The 22,879-nt window shown below is 43.2% G+C and overlaps 1 pseudogene; it reads left to right on the top strand.

The window, feature by feature from the left end:
- Positions 1 to 13,684: 13,684 nt before the first annotated feature.
- Positions 13,685 to 13,802, top strand: LOC124724041 (annotated as a pseudogene).
- The last annotated feature ends 9,077 nt before the right edge of the window (positions 13,803 to 22,879 follow it).

Raw genomic sequence — 22,879 nt, 5'->3', positions numbered from 1 at the left:
AAACATACTTGGATATACATCAGAAGCAGTTTATTAGGCGCAGTCCTAGTGAATTACACTGAGGTGACAAAAGTCATGTCATACCTCCTAATATCGTGTCGGACATCCATTTGTCCGATCTAGTGCAGCAACTCGACGTGGCATGGACTCAACAAGTCGTTGGAAGTTCCCTGCAGACTGAGCCATGATACCTCTATGTTTGTTGTTGTTGTGGTCTTCAGTCCTGAGACTGGTTTGATGCAGCTCTCCATGTTACTGTATCCTGTGCAAGCTTCTTCATCTCCCAGTACCTACTGCAACCTACATCCTTCAAAATCTGCTTAGTGTATTCATCTCTTGCTCTCCCTCTACGATTTTTACCCTCCACGCTGCCCTCCAATGCTAAATTTGTGATCCCTTGATGCCTCAAAACATGTCCTACCAACCGATCCCTTCTTCTAGTCAAGTTGTGCCACAAACTTCTCTTCTCCCCAATCCTATTCAATACCTCCTCATTAGTTACGTGATCTACCCACCTTATCTTCAGCATTCTTCTGTAGCACCACATTTCGAAACCTTTTATCCTCTTCTTGTCCATACTAGTTATCGTCCATGTTTCAGTTCCATACATGGCTACGCTCCATACAAATACTTTCAGAAACGACTTCCTGACACTTAAATCTATACTCGATGTTAACAAATTTCTCTTCTTCAGAAACGATTTCCTTGCCATTGCCAGTCTACATTTTATATCCTCTCTACTTCGACCATCAGCAGTTATTTTACTCCCTAAATAGCAAAACTCCTTTACTACTTTAAGAGTCTCATTTCCTAATCTAATTCCCTCAGCATCACCCGATTTAATTTGACTACATTCCATTATCCTCGTTTTGCTTTTGTTGATGTTCATCTTATATCCTCCTTTCAAGACACTGTCCATTCCGTTCAACTGCTCTTCCAAGTCCTTTGCTGTCTCTGACAGAATTACAATGTCATCGGCGAACCTCAAAGTTTTTGCTTCTTCTCCGTGAATTTTAATACCTACTCCGAATTTTTCTTTTGTTTCCTTTACTGCTTGCTCAATATACAGATTGAATAACATCGCGGAGAGGCTACAACCCTGTCTCACTCCTTTCCCAACCACTGCTTCCCTTTCATGCCCCTCGACTCTTATAACTGCCATCTGGTTTCTGTACAAATTGTAAATAGCCTTTCGCTCCCTGTATTTTACCCCTGCCACCTTTAGAATGTGAAAGAGAGTATTCCAGTCAACATTGTCAAAAGCTTTCTCTAAGTCTACAAATTCTAGAAACGTAGGTTTGCCTTTTCTTAATCTTTCTTCTAAGATAAGTCGTAAGGTTAGTATTGCCTCACGTGTTTCAACATTTCTACGGAATCCAAACTGATCTTCCCCGAGGTCCGCTTCTACCAGTTTTTCCATTCGTCTGTAAAGAATTCGCGTTAGTATTTTGCAGCTGTGACTTATTAAACTGATAGTTCGGTAATTTTCACATCTGTCAACACCTGCTTTCTTTGGGATTGGAATCATTATATTCCTCTTGAAGTCTGAGGGTATTTCACCTGTCTCATACATCTTGCTCACCAGATGGTAGAGTTTTGTCAGGACTGGCTCTCCCAAGACCGTCAGTAGTTCTAATGGAATGTTGTCTACTCCCGGGGCCTTGTTTCGACTCAGGTCCTTCAGTGCTCTGTCAAACTCTTCACGCAGTATCGTATCTCCCATTTCATCTTCATCTACATACTCTTCCATTTCCATAATATTGTCCTCAAGTACATCGACCTTATATAGACCCTCTATATACTCCTTCCACCTTTCTGCCTTCCCTTCTTTGCTTAGAACTGGGTTGCCATCTGAGCTCTTGATATTCATACAAGTGGTTCTCTTCTCTCCAAAGGTCTCTTTAATTTTCCTCTAGGCAGTATCTATCTTACCCCTAGTGAGACAAACCTCTACATCCTTACATTTGTCCTCTAGCCATCCCTGCTTCGCCATTTTGCACTTCCTGTCAATCTCATTTTTGAGACGTTTGTATTCCTTTTTGCCTGCTTCATTTACTGCATTTTTATATTTTCTTCTTTCATCAATTAAATTCAATATTTCTTCTGTTACCCAAGGACTTCTATTAGCCCTCGTCTTTTTACCTACTTGATCGTCTGCTGCTTTCACTACTTCATCCCTCAGAGCTACCCATTCTTCTTCTACTGTATTTCTTTCCCCCATTCCTGTCAATTGCTCCCTTATGCTCTCCCTGAAACTCTCTACAACCTCTCGTTCTTTCAGTTTATCTAGGTCCCATCTCCTTGAATTCCCACCTTTTTGCAGTTTCTTCAGTTTTAGTCTACAGTTCATAACCAATAGATTGTGGTCAGAGTCCACATCTGCCCCTGGAAATGTCTTACAATTTAAAACCTGGTTCCTAAATCTCTGTCTTACCATTATATAATCTATCTGATACCTTTTAGTATCTCCAGGATTCTTCCAGGTATACAACCTTCTTTTATGATTCTTGAACCAGGTGTTGGCTATGATTAAGTTATGCTCTGTGCAAAATTCTACAAGGCGGCTTCCTCTTTCATTTCTTCCCCCCAATCCATATTCACCTACTATGTTTCCTTCTCTCCCTTTTCCTACTGACGAATTCCAGTCACCCATGACTATTAAATTTTCGTCTCCCTTCACTACCTGAATAATTTCTTTTATCTCGTCATACATTTCATCAATTTCTTCATCATCTGCAGAGCTAGTTGGCATATAAACTTGTACTACTGTAGTAGGCATGGGCTTTGTGTCTATCTTGGCCACAATAATGCGTTCACTATGCTGTTTGTAGTAGCTAACCCGGACTCCTATTTTTTTATTCATTATTAAACTTACTCCTGCATTACCTCTATTTGATTTTGTATTTATAACCCTGTAATCACCTGACCAAAAGTCTTGTTCCTCCTGCCACCGAACTTCACTAATTCCCACTATATCTGACTTTAACCTATCCATTTCCCTTTTTAAATTTTCTAACCTACCTGCCCGATTAAGGGATCTGACATTCCACGCTCCGATCCGTAGAACGCCAGTTTTCTTTCTCCTGATAACGACGTCCTCTTGAGTAGTCATCGCCCAGAGATCCGAATGGGGGACTATTTTACCTCCGGAATATTTTACCCAAGAGGACGCCATCATCATTTAATCATACAGTAAAGCTGCATGTCCTCGGGAAAAATTACGGCTGTAGTTTCCCCTTGCTTTCAGCCGTTCGCAGTACCAGCACAGCAAGGCCGTTTTGGTTAATGTTACAAGGCCAGATCAGTCAATCATCCAGACTGTTGCCCCTGCAACTACTAAAAAGGCTGCTGCCCCTCTTCAGGAACCACATGTTTGTCTGGCCTCTCAACAGATACCCCTCCGTTGTGGTTGCACGTACGGTACGGCCATCTGTATCGCTGAGGCACGCAAGCCTCCCCACCAACGGCAAGGTCCATGGTTCATGGGGGGGGATACCTCTATAGCCATCCGTAATTGCGAAAGTGTTGCCGATGCGGTATTTTGTGAACGAAGTGACCTCTCGATTCTCTCCCACAAATGTTCGATGGGATTCACGTCGGGGGATCTGGGTGGCCCAATCATTCACTCGTACAGTCCACGATGTCTATCAAATCAATCGCGAAAAATAGCGACCCGGTGACATGGGGCATTGTCATCCGTAAAAATTCCATCGCCGTTTGCGAACGTGGACTCTATGAGCGGCTGCAAATTGTCTTCAAGTAGCCGAACATAAGCATTTCCCGTCCATTCCATGTAAACACAGCCCACACCATTACAGATCCACCACCAGCTGTCACAGTGCCTTGTTGACAACTCGTGTCCATGACCTTGTCAGGTCTGCGCTACACTCGAATCCTACCATCAATTAATACAAGTTGAATTGGGGACTCATCTGATTAGGCCACAGTTTTCCAGTGAGCTACACTACAATCGATATGGAGACCAGGAGAGACATTGCAGACGATATCGTGCTGTTAGCAAAGCACCCACATCAGTCGTCTACTGCCATAGCCCTTTAATGCCAAATTTCGCCGCACTGTCTTAATGGATACACTCATCGTACGTCCCACGTTGATTTCTGCGGTTATTTCACACGGTGTTGCTTGTCTGTTAGCACTGACAACTCTACGCAAATTCCGCTGCTCTCGGTCCGAAAGAACAGACACCATAACCATATAAGTATATAGTTCTGGCAACACCGGCCATGACCTTCTTCTTCTGTGCGGATGCACACATATTACCCGAACTCTTACGGGACTTGGCAAGAATGTCTTCCACGAGTAATGTGTTGGGGTGGGACACTACGAATGTAGCGTGAGGACATACAAAGTGAGAATGTGGGTCTCGCGGGAGGCGTGCGCGAGATAGTCCGTGCAGTCGTGCTATCCTTTGTGCCCTCGGTGGCTGAGATGGAAAGAGCGTTTGCTCTGCAAGCAGGAGATTTCGGGTTCGAGTCCCAGTCGGAGCACACATTTTCACCTGTCCCCGTTGATATATATCAACGCCCGTTAGCAGCTGAAGGTATTAATATAATTGTAATTTCGTTCTAGACGTCTGCAGGTCATCAATGGTGTCTGTTCTTTTGGACACGTCCGAAAGAACAGACACCATATCCATATAAGGATACACTATTGACACTATGGATTTCGGAGTATTGAAACTCCTAACGAATTCCGAAATGGAATGTCCTATGCGTCTAGTTCCAACTACCATTCCGCGTTCAAATTCTGTTAATTCGCGTCGTGCGGCCATAATCACGTTGGAAACCTTTCCACAGAATCAGTTGACTACCAATGCACTGCCCTTTTATACATTGCGTATGCAATACTGCCACTGTCTATATAAGAGCATATTGCTATCCAGCGCCTTTTGCCAGCACAGTGTAAATAATTTTACGTTACTTTTGGGAGGATATTTTTAGTTCAAACATTCCTGCATTCTGGCATAAGGAACAGAACCGTCTTGATGTTATGTGTCTTTGTTCCCACTGCCCTAGGAGTGACCTGTAATATCCAGCTGATTCTATATTTAGCTCTTGCACTTTAGTTCCTACTGAACCATTTTATCATTGATAATAATTGTTCCTTATAGAAACGTTATGTTACTTAAGAGATTTTCTGCTCTTATAGTTGTGAATTTAGCAACTGTATGCTAATATTAGTTCAGCCCAAACACCCACGGTAGCAGAAAACTGCTATAGTTCAGAACACGCAGCCACTGCATACTTGCTAGCTGCTTGTCTGGCAGGGCGCTGCGTAACAGAAATGTGGCAACACAGTAAGAAATAATGGATAACTTTCATTAAGAGCATGTTACAAAATAGCACTTAACTCTGGTACAGTTTGATGTGTGGTGCTTGATGTCCCAAACCCAATACAATGAAATACAACTAACTTTGATGTCTGTTGGCAGTACATGAGCTTTACGATATTGCAGTGCCTGTGTTATTCCATATTAAGATGCATTTTCGCTTCGGACATGCATGCATGTCAGCAGCATGCATGGCAACAGCATTGAACGACGCACATAGATGCATCGTTATTTTCATCGCAGGATTTATCGTCACCGTTCTACGCTGTAAGAATCAGTTAAAAGTCTGTAGCATAAGACTGGAGATGGAGCACATACAAACAAGAATAAGGCAGGGCCATTAAGAGGAATTGTGTCTTATGCCATTTTGGCAGTACCTAGTGTCTTTGTTAGATATAGTCTATCAATAACTATACTTTCAGCCATGGTAACGGTTGGTATACTATTGCTGTGGCAAGAGTTGGTTCAATTGAATCTGTTGGTGGCCTTGAACATTTTAATGATTGTGATATTATTACTCACAGTACCTTTAATGTATGCTGGCCAGCCTGGATGTGGTTTTTAGGCGGTTTTCCACATACCGCTAAGTGAATACCGAGCTGGTCCCCATGTCCCGCCTCAGTTACACGACTCACAGACACTTGAAAACGTTCGCACTCTTTCATGGCTTACACTAGACGCAGACAGCTGGGGTACACTACTTGTGTCCCGGGGGGTTCGGGGTGGCGTCAGGAAGGGCATCCGGCCACCCTCTGCAACTAACACTGCCAAATCCGTAATAACACGGCCGACCCCGCGTTGAAGCGGGACAGAGGCCGACAGAACAGAACAGAACAGAGGCCAATGACGGTATTTACTCGTGGTCATCGTAAGGTTATTGAAGATAAAGGTGTCCTTCGAGCATGCATGTGTGTCCGAAGGAACATTGCATCGTAATTTGGAATAACACAGGAACTGTAAAATCGTATATATCCACGGACACTAGGCAAACGACTTTCAAGAAAAATGTCTCCCCAGCACGTAAATATACATAATATATGCACGAGTATAGATTGTAGACATCCGATTTACGACATACGGAAGTTTGGGCCTGGCCGTGAGTCGTGCTTGGATAGCCTAATGGTATGCTTTCGGCCTGAACGCAGGGAGTCACTTCCGCACTCCGACACGGAGGCCCACACGCGCGAACACGATCTCTGAAGCGCCACAAGAAACGACGGCTAGCACCGTCGGCCACCTGCTTAATGGGGAACGACAGGGTGGCGGTGGAAAAAAAATTGGTAATTTTTTATTACGAAATTCGAAAGTATATACATTGAAGAGTTATTCGCCAAAATATTAAGCGCGAACTTCAAAAAGTAAAGATTCTGTGAGCGTTCGAAGCTAAAGCAAACGGTGAACTGGAAAGTTATAAACACCTAACGCCATTGCAACAAATCGTTATTAATTCCATCACCCTTATATATAACGATCTGAGTGAACCTGATTTTGAAAACATCAGCGCACACTCCGCTGCAGAGTGAAAATCTCATTGTGGGAACCTGATTTTGCTGGAGCGCTGTTTGGGCGGTTTTATTCAAAATGTGAACCAAAGTTTCAACAGTCTCATTTGGAAATACTTCCCAAAAGTAACATCCAACCGAAAAGAAATTGTCAACATTGCTTCAAATTTGGTCGTATATCTATTCAACGTAGGCCATACTGCATTAATACACGTGGAAAATGCCCTTGAAATCAAAATCGGCGATGAAATGCGCCGATTCTGTGAAGATGCGGCGATGTGCTCAGAGATGAAAAGGGCTTTGAGCACGAAAATGAGGGCTTGTCAGGTCAAAGTAGCAGAAAGCGGCCATCCACTAGCCGGGGCGATAGCTATTATGGGCCAGGGATCGATGATATCCCGTAATTTTCCAGCTTTGTCCCTTTTTTATATTATAAATACCTGTCGAACTGTAAACACGTTTTTCTCAAAAACCATGTATTTCGACATTTTTTCAATCGCCCACATTACAATTTTCATCTGATTTTAATGATTTTTGGTCTCTCTTGAACCAAACTGAATTTTCTTCAGTTCATCGTAGCCGATTTTTTAATGTTGATATTTAGTATTTTTTTCGGCCAAAAAAGAGCGCTCCAAAAAATGGCAATTTTTTTCAAATATCTAAAATTTCGCCCAATTTTTTTTTTTTTTTTTTTTTTTTTTTGCGAATCTCTACAATGAACTAAAACTACATCTGTAAGGATCAGGGTGATATGTTACATTCATGTGACAGATAACCACAACCGGAGTTAAACGACAACCGTCGATCTACTTCCCTTCAGAGCTGCCTCGGGAAAATCCCAGTTACTCAATGATAATAGTATTTTTCAATAAAAAATACCAATACAAGCTTTAGTGTATGCTTTATTCATTGCAGCGAACCCCATTTGTCTACTACATTCCAGCCGGCCAGTGTGGCCGTGCGGTTCTAGGCGCTTCAGTCTGGAACCGTGTGACCGTTACGGTCGCAGGTTCGAATCCTACTCGGGCATGGATGTGTGTGAAGTCCTTAGGTTAGTTAGGTTTAAGTAATTCTAAGTTCTAGGGGACTGATGACCACAGATGTTAAGTCCCATAGTGCTCAGAGCCATTTGAACCATTGCTACATTCCAATACAGAGAAAAAAATCCTAAATTTGAGCAACTTTTCGTCCTTCAACCTGTCGTTCCCCTTAATGAACTCCACGACAGACTGAGTTGCGTACAACGACGACACAGTGAATCCGGATGCGCAGCGGGAGGAGGGGCTGAACATAGAACCGCCAGTAGGAGTCCCTCCATCCACCACAGCAACACCTTTGCCTTCGATCAGCAAGGGGGGAAAGACGAGACGAGAAATGGACCTTCAGCAAGGAAACTGGGTCAATGAATCCGACACTGGTACACCGGATGTTAGCCACGCAGAAGATGCAGACGGTCGCGCAGACCCCAGGTAGCCAGGCAGTAGCAAACAAGTTAACATAGGCGTTCATGTGCGCTTTACGCACTCAAGAACAGCACCAGGCATACTGAACAGCCCCAAAGCCACAGAGGATTTCGTAAAGGATTTCGAAATGGGAGCATCGAACAAGTCACCGGGGCCCGACGGGTTACCGTTAGAGCTTTATCGGACATTTAAAGATCTCACGACTCCGCGATGGACTGCCACGTACCGTGTATTGATGTCCCCCAGCGTGCCTCTTCCGCCCGTCTTTGTGGAAGGAATGATCATCCCTTTCCATAAACCATCCAGCTTCACAGGCATACAGGCCTACCGGTCGCTGTCCCTTCTGAATCGCGACTACGAGATCTACACCAGGATACTTGCATCACGTATCAAACGCATACTGTGCCAAGTGATATCACTCGACCAAAATCAGCTAGGAGAGGATAGCAACATATAAATTGCAGTTTATGTACAGAAAAATACGTGGATAATCTCGTGTTATTAGCACGGTCGGGCGACGAGGCACGAGCGTCTTTGCATTGGATTGATTTGTATGGAGTGGCTACGGAAAGTCGCAAGAACATCGATAAATCCGGAGTGATTAACATAGGGAGACGACCCCCAAAAGGAAGAGTGGCATCATTACAACTGATAGACAAAATGAAATACTTGGGAATTATCTTCACTACAAACGGGCGACGATCGGCGTCAGTCCGCAGCTCGTGGTCGTGCGGTAGCGTTCTCGCTTCTCACGCCCGGGGTCCCGGGTTCGATTCCCGGCGGGGTCAGGGATTTCCTCTGCCTCGTGATGACTGGGTGTTGTGTGATGTCCTTAGGTTAGTTAGGTTTAAGTAGGTCTAAGTTCTAGGGGACTGATGACCGACCATAGATGTTAAGTCCCATAGTGCTCAGAGCCATTTGAACCATTTTTTTGATCGGCGGCAACCAGCTATAGACACCACACAAGTCAGACGGGCACGTTGATAGAAGAACAGTCAAAGGGACTGTGTCTGTGATAAAATATCCACAGTCAACGACTGTCTTCAGGAGTCCTGGGAACCGGGGTGATGCAAAACGTTTTTTGATGTGTGTATTTCTCATCTGTAGATATTTATGTAAGTTTCTAATTGGCCAAAAAAACTATTTTCTGGCAATATATTTTTATTATTTATATCGACATATTTCATAGTATCGATCTTGTACCATGAAAATTATTGGTCTCATTTATTTTCTTAAATGATGTGCAAAAGAAGTTTACGTTAGAGACAACGTTTTTAGTCTTCAATTCTTATGCAAGCAAATTTTTGTTATCATATATAACTTTTCTAATTTTCCTATTGATAATGTAATCGATTTTATAAATTAACAGGAAGCTTCTATTTTTCATAGTGTTAAAATTTGCAACCTTTGTGATTAATCATTAGATATATGACTCTTTACTTAAATAATTATTTACAGAAAAATAAACTAAAAGGGATAAATAATTTCAGTTACAAAAGTTATGGTCTATTTCCAGTTCTGGAAGGTTCTGGAACCTGGGTTGGTAACATGTGTACGATATTTTGATGCCAAGGGCGTCAGATACTGTCAGACAGGGTCAGATAGCGTTAGGATTGTTTCAGAGAGCGTTCTGAGATATAGTGTAGCAGCATATAGCCCTCAGACAGACGATTTTTTTTTTCTGTGTGCGTGGTATCTGCGAAGTGGTGCCGACTTCGGGGCTGGACTTCAGTGAGTGATGTAGCTGGGTAATATTATCTTTATTTACTCCTCATAAGTACTGTGGGCTGTTTGTCCTTGAACTCTTATATTTTGTTTGTTTCTACTACAGGCGTCATGTCATTGCGGAGCTTCTTTGATAGCACAAGTTACCCGATCCCGACGCTAGTGTTTGGGTTTGACAGAGCCTGTGTATTAGAGGCGATGAGATGTGGGTCGTAAGGCCTCGATTTTATCGGTGAGTCTCTGTGTGGATTGGGTGGAGGTGACCGGATAGTTGGTTGATTTAGTTCGTCTTGAAGGTCGCGAACATTCGCTCATTTAGGTGCCCCTAGGATTAGGTGGGAGCAGTGGTTTTGTACCGTTTAAATGAGCTTGAGATTACTTGATGATTGTAAAGCGTGAGCAAGCTTTATACTATGTGTGTTTGAAGAAGTGTTTGCGCAAATGTTAAAGAAAGTGGTGTTTCAAACAAATATGAATAAACTACGATGGAAAAAATAACTATAATGTTTCAGCGTTAGTCATTACCAAGAACACTGGAAAAATCTTTTTTTAGGTTGCGACGACACAAAGGAAGATCCCTTGACACTAAGAGCACTTTTACGAGATAAGTAAAATTTTTTTGTCAGATATTATGCTTATGCTCTTGTAAACTGTTTTATACGTTGTCAAAACTAAAAAATAAGTTCGGTACAACGTAAGTGTCATCTCTAAAATACATCAGTATAAGTGAAAATAAAAATGCATCATGCACGCCGCGCGCAGAGACCGCGCGTTTAGAGGATTCGCGGCCCCTCACGCCGGAAGTTCGAGTCCTCCCTCGCGCATGTGTGTGTGTGTGTTGTTCTGAGCGTAAGTTAATTTCAGTTCGTTTAAGTAGTGTGTAAGTCTAGGGACCGATGACCTCAGCGGTTTGGTCCTTTAGGAATTCGCACAGTTTTGATCATTTGAATATTTTGAGCAGCATTTACATGGACATATGCCCTTCACCACTGACGTAGATGGTGGCAATAAAGTGGTGTGAATGTCCCGTTAGATTGTGTGGGATCAGCAAAGTAAGATTTTGTCGACGTGGAGACGTGAAGAACGGCGCTGTCGAGTTTGGACGTATCCGTGACCACACCGTTAATGACGTTGTCCAATTTGTTGGTGTATCTACCGTTTCTATAAGAAAATGTATAGCACTCGCAGACGTGTAACGCGGAATAAGAACGATGATTTCAGAAGATGTTGACCAACAAGAACTGGAGACGAGTGTCACGCCCTGTCGAGGACAATCGGTTTCCCACCTGACATAAATTGCGGCTATCAGTGAATGCAGATCCATTTCAACCATTTCCCGAGCGAACGTTTCGAAGGGAACTGCATGCAATAGACGTCTGGTGTCGGGTAGATTTAAAGAGGACGTTACTCACTGCAGTACATAAATCTGCACATCTTCAGTGGATCGAACAACACAGAATCTGGACAGTAACTGACGAGAGACGTGTAAAGTGATCCAACGAGCCACAATTTTGCTTGTGTTCAAATAAGTCAAAGCGTCGGGTGTGTAACTGAGGTTGGAGGTCGTTATGTGACGTAGTATGTGTGTTCCTTGCACCATGGCTTAGGCCCACTCATTCCATTTGCGAATATGCACAACCATCAGCTTCATAATGGAATGAAGTGAATGAAAAATTGTGCCAGACTAGGGGACGAACTTGTATTTTCCGCTCATCCCTAGCGGTCACCTTACCATTTTTTTTCCATCAGTGTATCCATATTTTCCCCCTTTTTCCCTTTTTTAGTTCTTATTTCAGTTCATTTTTTTCCCGCAGACCTCTTCCACTTCAGGCGTTAGCCCCTATCACCCCTACTACCCCCAAAAACTATCTAAGCTACAAACATAAAGAATAGCTAGTACCACCGCCACTTTCGCCCTAAAAGCTTGCTAGGATAGATGTTTGCCACCATTTCAGGCTCTGCCCACGAGCAAAAATTAAATACACCTTTGATCGTTTTGTTAAGCAAGAAAAGGATACAAGAAAGGGTATAATACTTTTATTATATTTTATTCGTTTCATTTTTCTATTTTTATGTTTTTATTTGTTACTTTTTATGTTTTTAATCTTCCTCCGGCAGTCTCCACAGCAGCCACACGATGGGATGTCCACGTCATCTTCTTGTTCAGTGAGGGCTAAACAACCTATAATTACTGTTGATGTCTCTCTTCAGTGCCGCGCGGGATTAGCCGAGCGGTCTTAGGCGCTGCAGTCATGGAGAGTGCGGCTGGTGCCGGCGGAGGTTCGAGTCCTCACTCGGGCATGGGTGTGTGTGTTCGTCCTGAGAATAATTTAGGTTAAGTAGTGTGCAAGCTTAGGGACTGATGACCTGAGCAGTTAAGTCCCATAAGATTTCACACACATTTGAACATTTTTTTCTCTCTTCAGTCCATCATGTACTGTATCGTCAATCTCTTCTCACATCCGGTGCACCCCAATGGTCTGGAGGGTTTGTAAACAACGACCTTAAGTGATTCGCAAACAATTTGGCTATTCCAAGCACGAGTCACGGCCTTACCCAAACTTCTATATGTCGTCAACCATGTGTCTACAACCGGTACTAGTACAACCATTATGTATACTACCGTACAGAGGAGACATTTTACTTGAAAGTCGCTCGCCCGGTTTCGGCGGATAAATACGACATTGCAGTGTCTGTCTAATTGCGAATTACGTTGCAATGTTCCTTTGGACATGTATGCCAAATGGTAAGGCGACCGCTCGCGATAAACGGGAAATCTGGGTTCGAGTCCCTGTCTGCCACAAATTTTCATTTTCATTCCATTGTACATCTGATGGTTACCCGTATTCGCAATTGCGAATACATTTCATGTATTTCATAACGGCTGTAGTCGCCGCAGTCCCTGTTCCTTTAGGCATGCAGGGATGTCCAAAGGAAGTTTGCATCGTGATTCGGAATAACACAGGCCCTGCAGTATCGCATTCCATTTACTGTGAATTTGAACAGGAATGTTTATCTCATCATTCTCAGCGGCCTTCCATCTACCGAGTGATTATAATTTAAGTGCAGCTACACAGGGAAGTCCAGTATGGATTGCAATTATCATATGGCAGCGAATCTTGATAGATCTACCGCGTTAATGCGGAACCGAATTAAGCTGAAAAATAAAATTAGTTCCAGGAACAGGACGTGGGCAGGAAAGGTCAAACAAGTGAGGAAGGTATAACGTTGATTTTATTATTAACCGTTATGGCTTGTCAAATGACTTAAGTGGATGTCATACCGTCATTCACAAAGTGTACAGCGCCATATTTGCGCCTGGTGGCCCTAATTGGAACTAATGTTTTTCCAGTGTAAATCGATCCCACATTAACGCATTAGCATATCTACCAAGTTTAGCTGGCGTAGGATAGTTATAGTCCACACTGGACCTCAGTGAGCAGCTGCACTTTAATTATAAACACCCGATACATCTGCGTGATTGGTATGCTGTAGACATACATGTTTTCCAGATGTCACCAGCCATCTTCACAGTACATACATTCCTGGACTGATGAACACTGTGGCACACTATTGCACTTACTGGCCTGTTAAATTAACCGATCTCAGTCCTATAGAAAATATCTAGGGCTCTTTGAACCAGAGGAAACGGCCTTGCCGCAGTGGATACACCGGTTCCCATGAGATCACCGAAGTTAAGCGCTGTTGGGAGTGGCTGGCACTTGGATGGGTGACCATCCAGGCCGCCATGCGCTGTTGCCATTTTTCGGGGTGCGCTTAGCCTCGTGATGCCAATTGAGGAGCTACTCGACCGAATAGTAGCGGCTGCGGTCAAGGAAAACCATCATAAGGACCAGGAGAGCGGTGTGCTGACCACACGCCTCTCCTTTCTGCATCCTCAACTGAGGATGACAGGGCGGTCGGATGGTCCCGATGGGCCACTAGTGGCCTGAAGACGGAGTGCTTTCCTTTGTATCAGAATGTGAAAAATAGCGAACGTTCTCGAACTTTGGTAGCGCTACGGTACCTAAACATTAACTAGAAGCTTTAGGTCAGTATGGCATGCCTGAGAAAACTTGTGGACTCTCTTCGTCGCCGAACTGGGGCCGTTACGAAAGTTACATGTGGCGTTACACTGCATTAGCTCATGTGTCCTGGGAGTAGAAACCTTTTATTCAGTGAGCTTAAATAGTGCTCTGTTTTCCTGGAGTAAGATGCCATAAACGTCTTTAAAATTCCGGTACTATGTTGAGTAGATTCCTGACGTTTTGCACCCGTGGCTATACAGTATAATTGTAAGCCCCTTCACGTCTCTTCAAGAGATCTACGACCCTTTTCAAATGAAGCTGCCCATTTTAAGTGCTGAAAATGGTGAAGCAACATCCTTTTAATCCTTCGCAAAATTTGGAAGAATCTTTGTTCAAAGTTTTCGGTCAAAAACAAAGCATTTTTCGACTCCGCGGTATTTCTGATTGCCCATTTGAATGTAATGCATATAACGTAATTACTTTAAAATGGCATGTGAACAAAACTACTCTGTAGATTACTTTTGTACAGCATATACTAACATAAAAATATTCATTGATAGCCACACCATCTACGCGCCAGGCAGAGAACCATGTAGATTACCGTTGCATCGCACTTGGTCATCAATGGGAGGCGGAGGAAGCTAGAGACAGGCACTTTACTCAGCGTGACTACCGGTTTATTACGTGCGTTTGCTGCTTTGTGAGTCTGACATGTACACAGGAAATATAGCTAGCTGCTTTCCTTGGCGGTACCTTTCCAAGGTGTATGTGCATTGCAGTCTCTCACGGATGGGATTGCTCGCTGATATGAGTGTGTGCTTAAACTAAGTGCGGACACCGTTAGCTGACCCCGAGCCGCTGTGATATACTATGCGAGAGATTCATCTTCAGCAGTGTCACGTAGTGCAGAGATAATTTTAACGCTCTCTTCGGATATATTAACATCAGAAACATACGACCGTATAAAAAGCTACCAATACAAACCCTTCTATCATAGGACTATGATGCTGTTCATTGTTTTCCTATGTTACCCCTTTTCCTTCCGGTTTTCATTTGGTGAGACGTAAGCCCAGTACTGTTATCCTATTTTAGATTTTCTTAGTACAAAGCTAAGTGAGTTTCTCCCCACACACTTTTATATAGGTTTTTAATCTTTTTTCCTATGTTGACAAGATTTAACGTAATTACAAAGAAGGAAACGATATTCTAATTAAGAACGGATTCAGTAACCAATTAGCATTTACCACAAAAGCACCTTTTAATAATGTGCTATTATTAAGAAAGACAGTCATCTGTTTATGTAATGAAGAGAAAGAAATGTTTTCGAGAGTTTGGGCAACACACTCCTTGAATACACGCTCAGTAAGCTTACCTCTCTACCTTTAAAATTTCCAGAGCTAAGCCTCGCACGAGGTCCTTATGGAAATAGTGGGCTTTTGTGGCTCTGACGCATTTTGTACTTGTTAAAACACGACTTGTCGCTTTGCTTCATCCTTTCTTAATGCTTCTTTCCTCATTTTCAATCTTATTTAAAACATGCTTGGCTAGAAGCGTATCTTGCAATAAGTTTGGGGTGACTCACAACAAAATATACTGCTCACATTATTTTCAGTAAATCAAAGATTTGTGAGATTATGTCATATAAGTTCAGCAATTACTTGATTAATAAAATAGCAACGTCGTGGCACTTCTCCTATTAATCGAATGCAACTTTATTCGCCCTTATTTCCTGTTCTACGCATCCCTCATTAGCATTGAATTTTTAATTGTTTAACATTTTTTTGTAAAGTTAGAAGCAAAGTATAAGCAACAAAAAAAGCAAAATCTATTTGAAATACAAATCGTGACTGCCTACACATTTATTCACAGAGAGAACTATCATGCGTAAGATCAGTCTATTAACATAAGCTTAGGTATTAAACGTACTGCTGATACCAGAAACAAGCCTCAATACACACGAGTTTAGTTGAAATGTCAGTTTCATTTTCATAGACGTAAATATTTCGAACATTGCCGTAATTACTTTTGGTCGTCACAACATGCTAAGGAAGATGGAATGAATGCAAATGCGCAAGAAATCTCAATAAAGAATGATGCAATTAGCTGTGTCATCCTGCCAGAAGCCATCGATAAATAACACCTAAATACGGCGATTACGTACCTCTTGGTCAATTCAATTAGGGATCTCGCCAACTTTCATCGAGGCAGAGAAACAAGTGAATACAGCTGTACACGTTGCCAGCTGACATGCAAATTTATGTGATACGGAAACAAGTTTATGATTTTATGTTCTTCTAGCAGACATTTCATGAGATATTTCATTACATTGGAGATCCAGGAATGAGTTGTTATCGGATGGAATGGCAGCGAGGTAGAGGTGGCTCGCCGCTCTTTCCTCCGTGAGAAATGTTTCTGGGATATTATTATCCTTTATATTTCCTCATATTTGTCAGAACAAGAGGTAGGTGATTCCTTCGAAAAAGTCATAAGCCACTCTATCTCCCACTTTGTGAACTCGAGCAGTGGTTAAAGAAGGCGTTTCATATTTTAGATTAGCATATTTGAAATGGCCAGAAAGCAGTACTGACTCAGGTTTCTGTAGAATCACAAATTCGCTTCAGGCGAGAGCCGAGATCGTCCCACCACCAAAGTCACACTCGTTTCACGTTTCCGATGATCTCGTGTTTCGCCCCTATGTAACGGATTGTTAAACACTAAGTTTACGCCTACATTAGCCTCGTAAGAGAAAAATGAGACTGTTGGTTATCCGTGTCGGCCGACTTCGCTGCCGACTGCAAGTCTGGAATGGCAAGTACCTTCAGTCGATTCCCAAGAAATTGAAATTAACCTTGCAAACATCTCATTCTAAGTGAAGCTGTACCACGTTTAAGCCGGCCGGAGTGGCCGAGCGGTTCTAGGTGCTACAGTCTGGAACCGAGTGACCGCTACGGTCGCGGGTTCGAATCCTGCCTCGGGCATGGATGTGTGTGATGTCCTTATGTTAGTTAGGTTTAAGTAGTTCTAAGTTCTAGGGGACTGATGACCTCAGAGATAGGGCTCCATCGTTACAAAATCGACCTTGATGAAATGGTAAATTCTAACCGTTCGTTTGTCATACTGTCAAGTACAAATAGTGTGCAGTGAAATACGTTAAAATGACGGAACAGAAAGTTAACTGTGAAGAGTTACGCATCTATTATTAAGCCCTGGAGCTAGCGTTAAGCCAGCTATTGAGGGAGACGCAGCTGAGAGAGATCACCCAAAATATATTAAGAGCGAGTAAATATAGCTAGGTACATGTATCGTCATCAGGATAGATGCACGTGGAATTGACACTGCGTGGCTTGAAACTAAAAGCAGACAATAAGCAGGTTGCAATGTAATGTGTACGGTCAGTGGTCGTGTCGCAGCTATAGATAGCAAACCTACAGTTCGCTAGTGATGTAGAATACCTATCTGACGAGATTCAGTAAATATCATATTCATAATTAGAAGAGTGATGAAACATTTCTGCCTTTTTAAAAAGTTCTTTACGCCTACATTAGCCTCGTAAGAGAAAAATTCACAGGTAGAAAAGAACAGTACTATAGAAAGATAACATCCTAAAAACACAATGTTTTGGCAAAGACAAGAAACTCGAGAATACAGCGTACTCTAGTAGCGATACTGATCTAGACTATAATCTGTAATAATTGTGAGACCAACAAACTTCAAAACAATAAATGCAGGAGAGATGATATAAGTTACGCGGTAGATTAAAGGAGAAATGACGCATAACTGTAATAATCGGCCTAGGCGCTCAGTCCGGAACCGCGCGACTCCTACGGTCGCAGGTTCGAATCCTGCATCGAGCATGGATGTGTGTGATGTCCTTAGGTTAGTTAGGTTTAAGTAGTTCTAAGTTCTAGGGGACTGATGACCACAGATGTTAAGTCCCATAGTGCTCAGAGCCATTTGAACCATTTTTTTTTTTTTGTAATAATGGGAAGCTGTAACCACTGATCATAGGAAAAAATTTAATGCTGCTGACTGGAATAAGAAGGGTATTTATTAAACGTCTCAATAAATAGGAACCGAGAAGAATTCGTACACCGAAGAATGTAGCAGCAACAGGCCTATGCCGCGATCGAGTGGTTTGCGTGTCTCAACGATATGGAAAAACGTGCCCTGGATGCAACCACATCGGAGTGGTATCTGTGGAGATGTCAGAGTAACACATGGTTCTTGAAGCAGAGCAGCAACATTTGCAGTAGTTCCAGGGGTACAGTGTGGATGACTGACTGATCTAGTCTTCTAACATCAACTAAGTTGGTACTGCGAACGGCTGAACGTAAGGGGAAATTACAGTAATTATGTTTCCCGAAGAAAGCAACTATACTGTTTGGTTTAATGATGACTTCAGCCTTATTAATGAAATATTGCCCAGGTGAAATTGTCCTCCATTCGAAACTCTTAGCCAGGACTGCCCAGGAAGATGCTGCTATCAGGAAAATCATATCTGGCGTTCTACGAGTCGGAGCGTGGAATGTTATATCTTTTAATCGGGCAGGTAGATTAGCAAATTAAAGTAAAAGAAACTGATTGGTTGACGGTAGATTTAATGGCAGTTGGTAAATAGCAGGGGCAGGAAAAAACGATTTACCATATGTAACTAAATGGTTATCAGCAAAAATAAGGGTAACGCAGCGATACAAACAGTGAATAAGAATATCGCAATGCGGTTGAATTGTATGGGGCGATGAAAAAGTTTCCGTCTGAGGGCGATGCTGCTGTGTACACTGATCCGCCAGAAAATTATGACCATCGACCTACTATCGAGATAAACCCGTCCAGGCGATAGCAGCGTCACCTGCAAGGAATTACTGGTAGTCAGACACACGCGCGGAGCGTGTACTATCAGTACGCGTACTGTCCGTTATGTAGAATGGGGAAGGCGCTCTATCTACACAGAAGCGCCAAACAAACTAATGTAGGCATGAGTATTCAAATACAGAGATATGTAAACAGGCAGAATACGGTGCTGCTGTCGGCAACGCCTATATAAGATAACAAGTGTCTGGTGCAGTTGTTAGACCGGTTGCTGCTGCTACAAAGGCAGGTTATCAAGATTTAAATGAGTTTGAACGTGGTGTTACAGTCGACGCACGAACAATCGGACACAGCATCTCCGAGGTAGCGAAGAAGTGGGGATTTTTCCGTGCGATCATTTCATAAGTGTACCGTGAATATCAAGAATCCGGTAAAACATCATATTTCAGACATCCCTGCAGCCGGAAAAAGATCCGATAAGAACGGGACCATCGACTACTGAAGAGAAACCATTCAACGTGACAGGAGTGCAACACTTCCGCCAATTGCTGCAGATTTAAATGCTGGGCCATCGACAAGTGTCAGTGTGCGAACCATTCAACGAAACACCATCGATATGGGCTTTCGAAGCCGAAGGCCCACGCGAGAACCCTTGATAAGTGCATGACACAAAGCTTTACGCCTCGCTTGGGCCCGTCCAAACCGACATTGGACTGATGATGACTGAAACATGTTGCCGGGTCGGACGTGTCCCGTTTCAGATTGTATCGAGTGGATGGAAGTGTACGGCTATGGAGACAACCTCATGAATCCATGGGCTCTGCATGTCAGCAGGGGACTCTACAAGCTGGCGGAGGTTCTGCAATGGAGCGGGACGTGTGTCGTTGGAGTGATATGGGACCCCTGATACCTCTAGATACGCCTCTGGCAGGTGACACGTACGTACGCATCCTGTGTGATCACCTGCAGCTATTCATATCCATTGTGCCTTACGACGGACTTCAATTCTAGCAGGACAATGCGACACCCCACACGTCCAGAATTGCTACAGAGTGGCCCCAGGAAAATTCTTCTGAGTTTAAACACTTCTGCTGCCCACCAAACTCCCCAGGCATGAACATTATTGAGCATAACAGGGATGCCTTGCAACGTGCTGCTCAGAAGAGTTCTCCACCCCTTCGTACTCTTGCGGATTTACGGACAGCCCTGCAGGATTCCTGGTGTCAGTTCCCTGCAGCACTACTTCAAACATCAGCCGAATCCATGCCACGTCGAGTTGTGGGACTTCTGCGTGCTCGCAGGGGCCCTACACGATATTATGCAGGTGTTGCAGTTTCCGTGGCTCTTCAGTGTATCTGAGTTTGACCGAGTGCGGATTGTGATGGCCGGGAGGCTCGGAGCGAGCATTTCGGAAACTGCACGAATTGTCGGGTGTTCGATGAGTGCTGTGGTGAGAGTCTTCAACACGTGGGGAAACGAAGGTGAAACCACGTCCAGACATCGTGGGGTTTGGCCGTCCACCTCTTAGCACAGATGTCGGACGTCGTAGGCTGGGCTTACTGGTAAAACAGGACAGGCGGCGAACTGTGGCGTGACAACACCAGACTTAAATGCCGAGCTGACTACAAGTGTGTCTGAACACACAGTACACCAAACACTCTTTACGACTGGCCTCCGCAGCAGTTGATCAATGTGTGTGCCAATGTTAACATCACAACATCGGGAACTACTACTTAAATGGGCACGTGATCATGGGCACTGGACATTGTCGCAGTGTCAGAGCGTTGCACGGTCTGATGAATCCCGTTGCCTCCTTCATCATGCCGATAGGAGGGCTCGAATTCGTTGTCTTCCACGGGAACAGCTCCTTGACACCTACGATACTTGAAGGAGACAAGCTACCGGCGGCTCCATTATGCTCTGGGGAACATTCACGTGAGCATCCGTAGGTCCAGTGGAGCTCGTGTAAGGCACCATCACGGCCAAGGAATATCGTAACACTGGTCGCAGACCACGAACACCCTTTCGTGACGATGATGTTTCCCGGCGGCAGTGACATTTTGCAACAAGATAATGCGTTGGCCGAAGGTATTACGTGATGTCTTAATTGCAACAAAGACTGATGATAGCGCCCTCTTCTCAGTTTGTGTGTGTACCATGAAGTGGGAGATTTGAAAGTGATCCGATTTTCAAACTTATTTTATATGCAAACGGTTCATTTCCGGACATGGGTGTCTTATCAAAACTTCGTCTACTAAGTCCCCTCTACAATGTCTAGAAGTCTGTAATAAGAATTTTGAATTATGCGAAAACTGACAATTGACCCTTAATAATGAAAGGTGTGATGTACTACACATGAATGCTAAAAATGGCTCTGAGCACTATGGGACTAAACGCCTGAGGTCATCAGTCCATGAGTGCTAAAAGGAATCCGTTAAACTTTGGTTACAGGATAAATTAATCAACTCTAAAGCCGTAAATTCAACTAAATAATAAGAAATAACAGTTACGTACAATCTAAATTGGAACGAACACACAGAAAATGTTGTGGGGAAGACGGACCAAGAAGACTGGCAGAAGACTTTGAATATGCAACGGGTCTCCTAAAGAGACTGCCTCCACTACGCTTTTCCGTCCTCTTTTGGAGTACTGCTGCGAGGTCTGGGATCCATATCAGATACGATTAACGGAGTACATCGGGAAAGTTCAAAGATGAGCAGAATGTTTTGAATGATTGAGAAACAGGGTGACACGTACATGATGCATGATTTGAAGTGGATGTCATGAAAACAAAGGCGTTTCTCGTTGTGGCGGTATCCTCTCACGAAATTTCAATCACCAGCTTTCTCATCCGACTGCGAAAATATTTTCTTGACGCCGGTCTATATAGGGAGAAACGAACATTATAATACATTTAAACCCGCAAACCGCCCACCAGAGCGTTGTTTCACCATGTATCAGCATTATCCTTAATTTATGAGCATGAGTGTAGATAATTCATCTATTGAGTTTGATGAGTGAGTTTGTGTATATAAAAATGTGCTACATAAATGGCCGTAACTTTTGTTTACATTCGCCTAGAAACTTAAATTTTTTGCATAGCCAAAGGACCATAAACCTAAGTAGCTGACACAAATTAACTTTTTTCCTAAATACTTTCAGGCTGGTCAATTTGATGCTCCATTTGTCCATTTCCTACATTTCGTTTGGCTATGAAAATTCTGACAAAAATTATGCCTCAAATCACTTATTAAGTTTCTCTTAATTATTCTGATTACTCTCGAGCCGGCCGCGGTGGCCGAGCGGTTCTAGGCGTTTCAGTCCGGAACCACGCGGCTGCTCCGGTCGCACGTCGAATCCTGCCTCGGGCAGGTTTAAGTATTTCTAAGTCTAGGGGACTGATGACCTCAGATGTTAAGTCCCACAGTGCTTAGAGCCATTTGAACCATTTTTTTGATTACTTTCGAGCAATAAAATCCTTCTTTGCAAAACTTTGGTCAATTTTATACCCCATTTGTCAGTTTCCCACTTTTCGTTTGGCTATGAAAATTGAGGAAAAAAACTAGTGTGTAATTTCTCAGAAGCCTTGTTTTGGCACTGCTCAAACGATTGACCAAAAAACCACCAGAATTACAGAATATACTTTGACTGTAACCGCGATGTAACCAGAAACGAAGCTCAAGAAAGTAAACACAACACACTGAAGTTAAAATACCAAATACAACACTAATAATATTAATGAAAAAACTTTACTGTCCAGTCGCATTCCACGTCAACGTGCAATAATCGCTCAAACGGCAGGTGGATAGTACTAGCAGTAAAGCGAGTCCGTGGGAGTGGGTGTGGGGGATGCGAAAAACAGTGCAGTCGTTGTCGTACTGCGGAAACGGAGCGTTTTATCTGACATTCATAAGCCTATGCTCATTCGATTTCGGGCCAATGGTGGCTGCATTTTCTAAGCGGCTAGGTCTAATTACGGAAAATCCACATTTAATGGCCCGC

Source organism: Schistocerca piceifrons, chromosome X (assembly GCF_021461385.2).
Source record: "Schistocerca piceifrons isolate TAMUIC-IGC-003096 chromosome X, iqSchPice1.1, whole genome shotgun sequence".
NCBI lineage: Eukaryota > Metazoa > Arthropoda > Insecta > Orthoptera > Acrididae > Schistocerca > Schistocerca piceifrons.
This window is presented reverse-complemented; position numbering and strand designations above follow the sequence as displayed.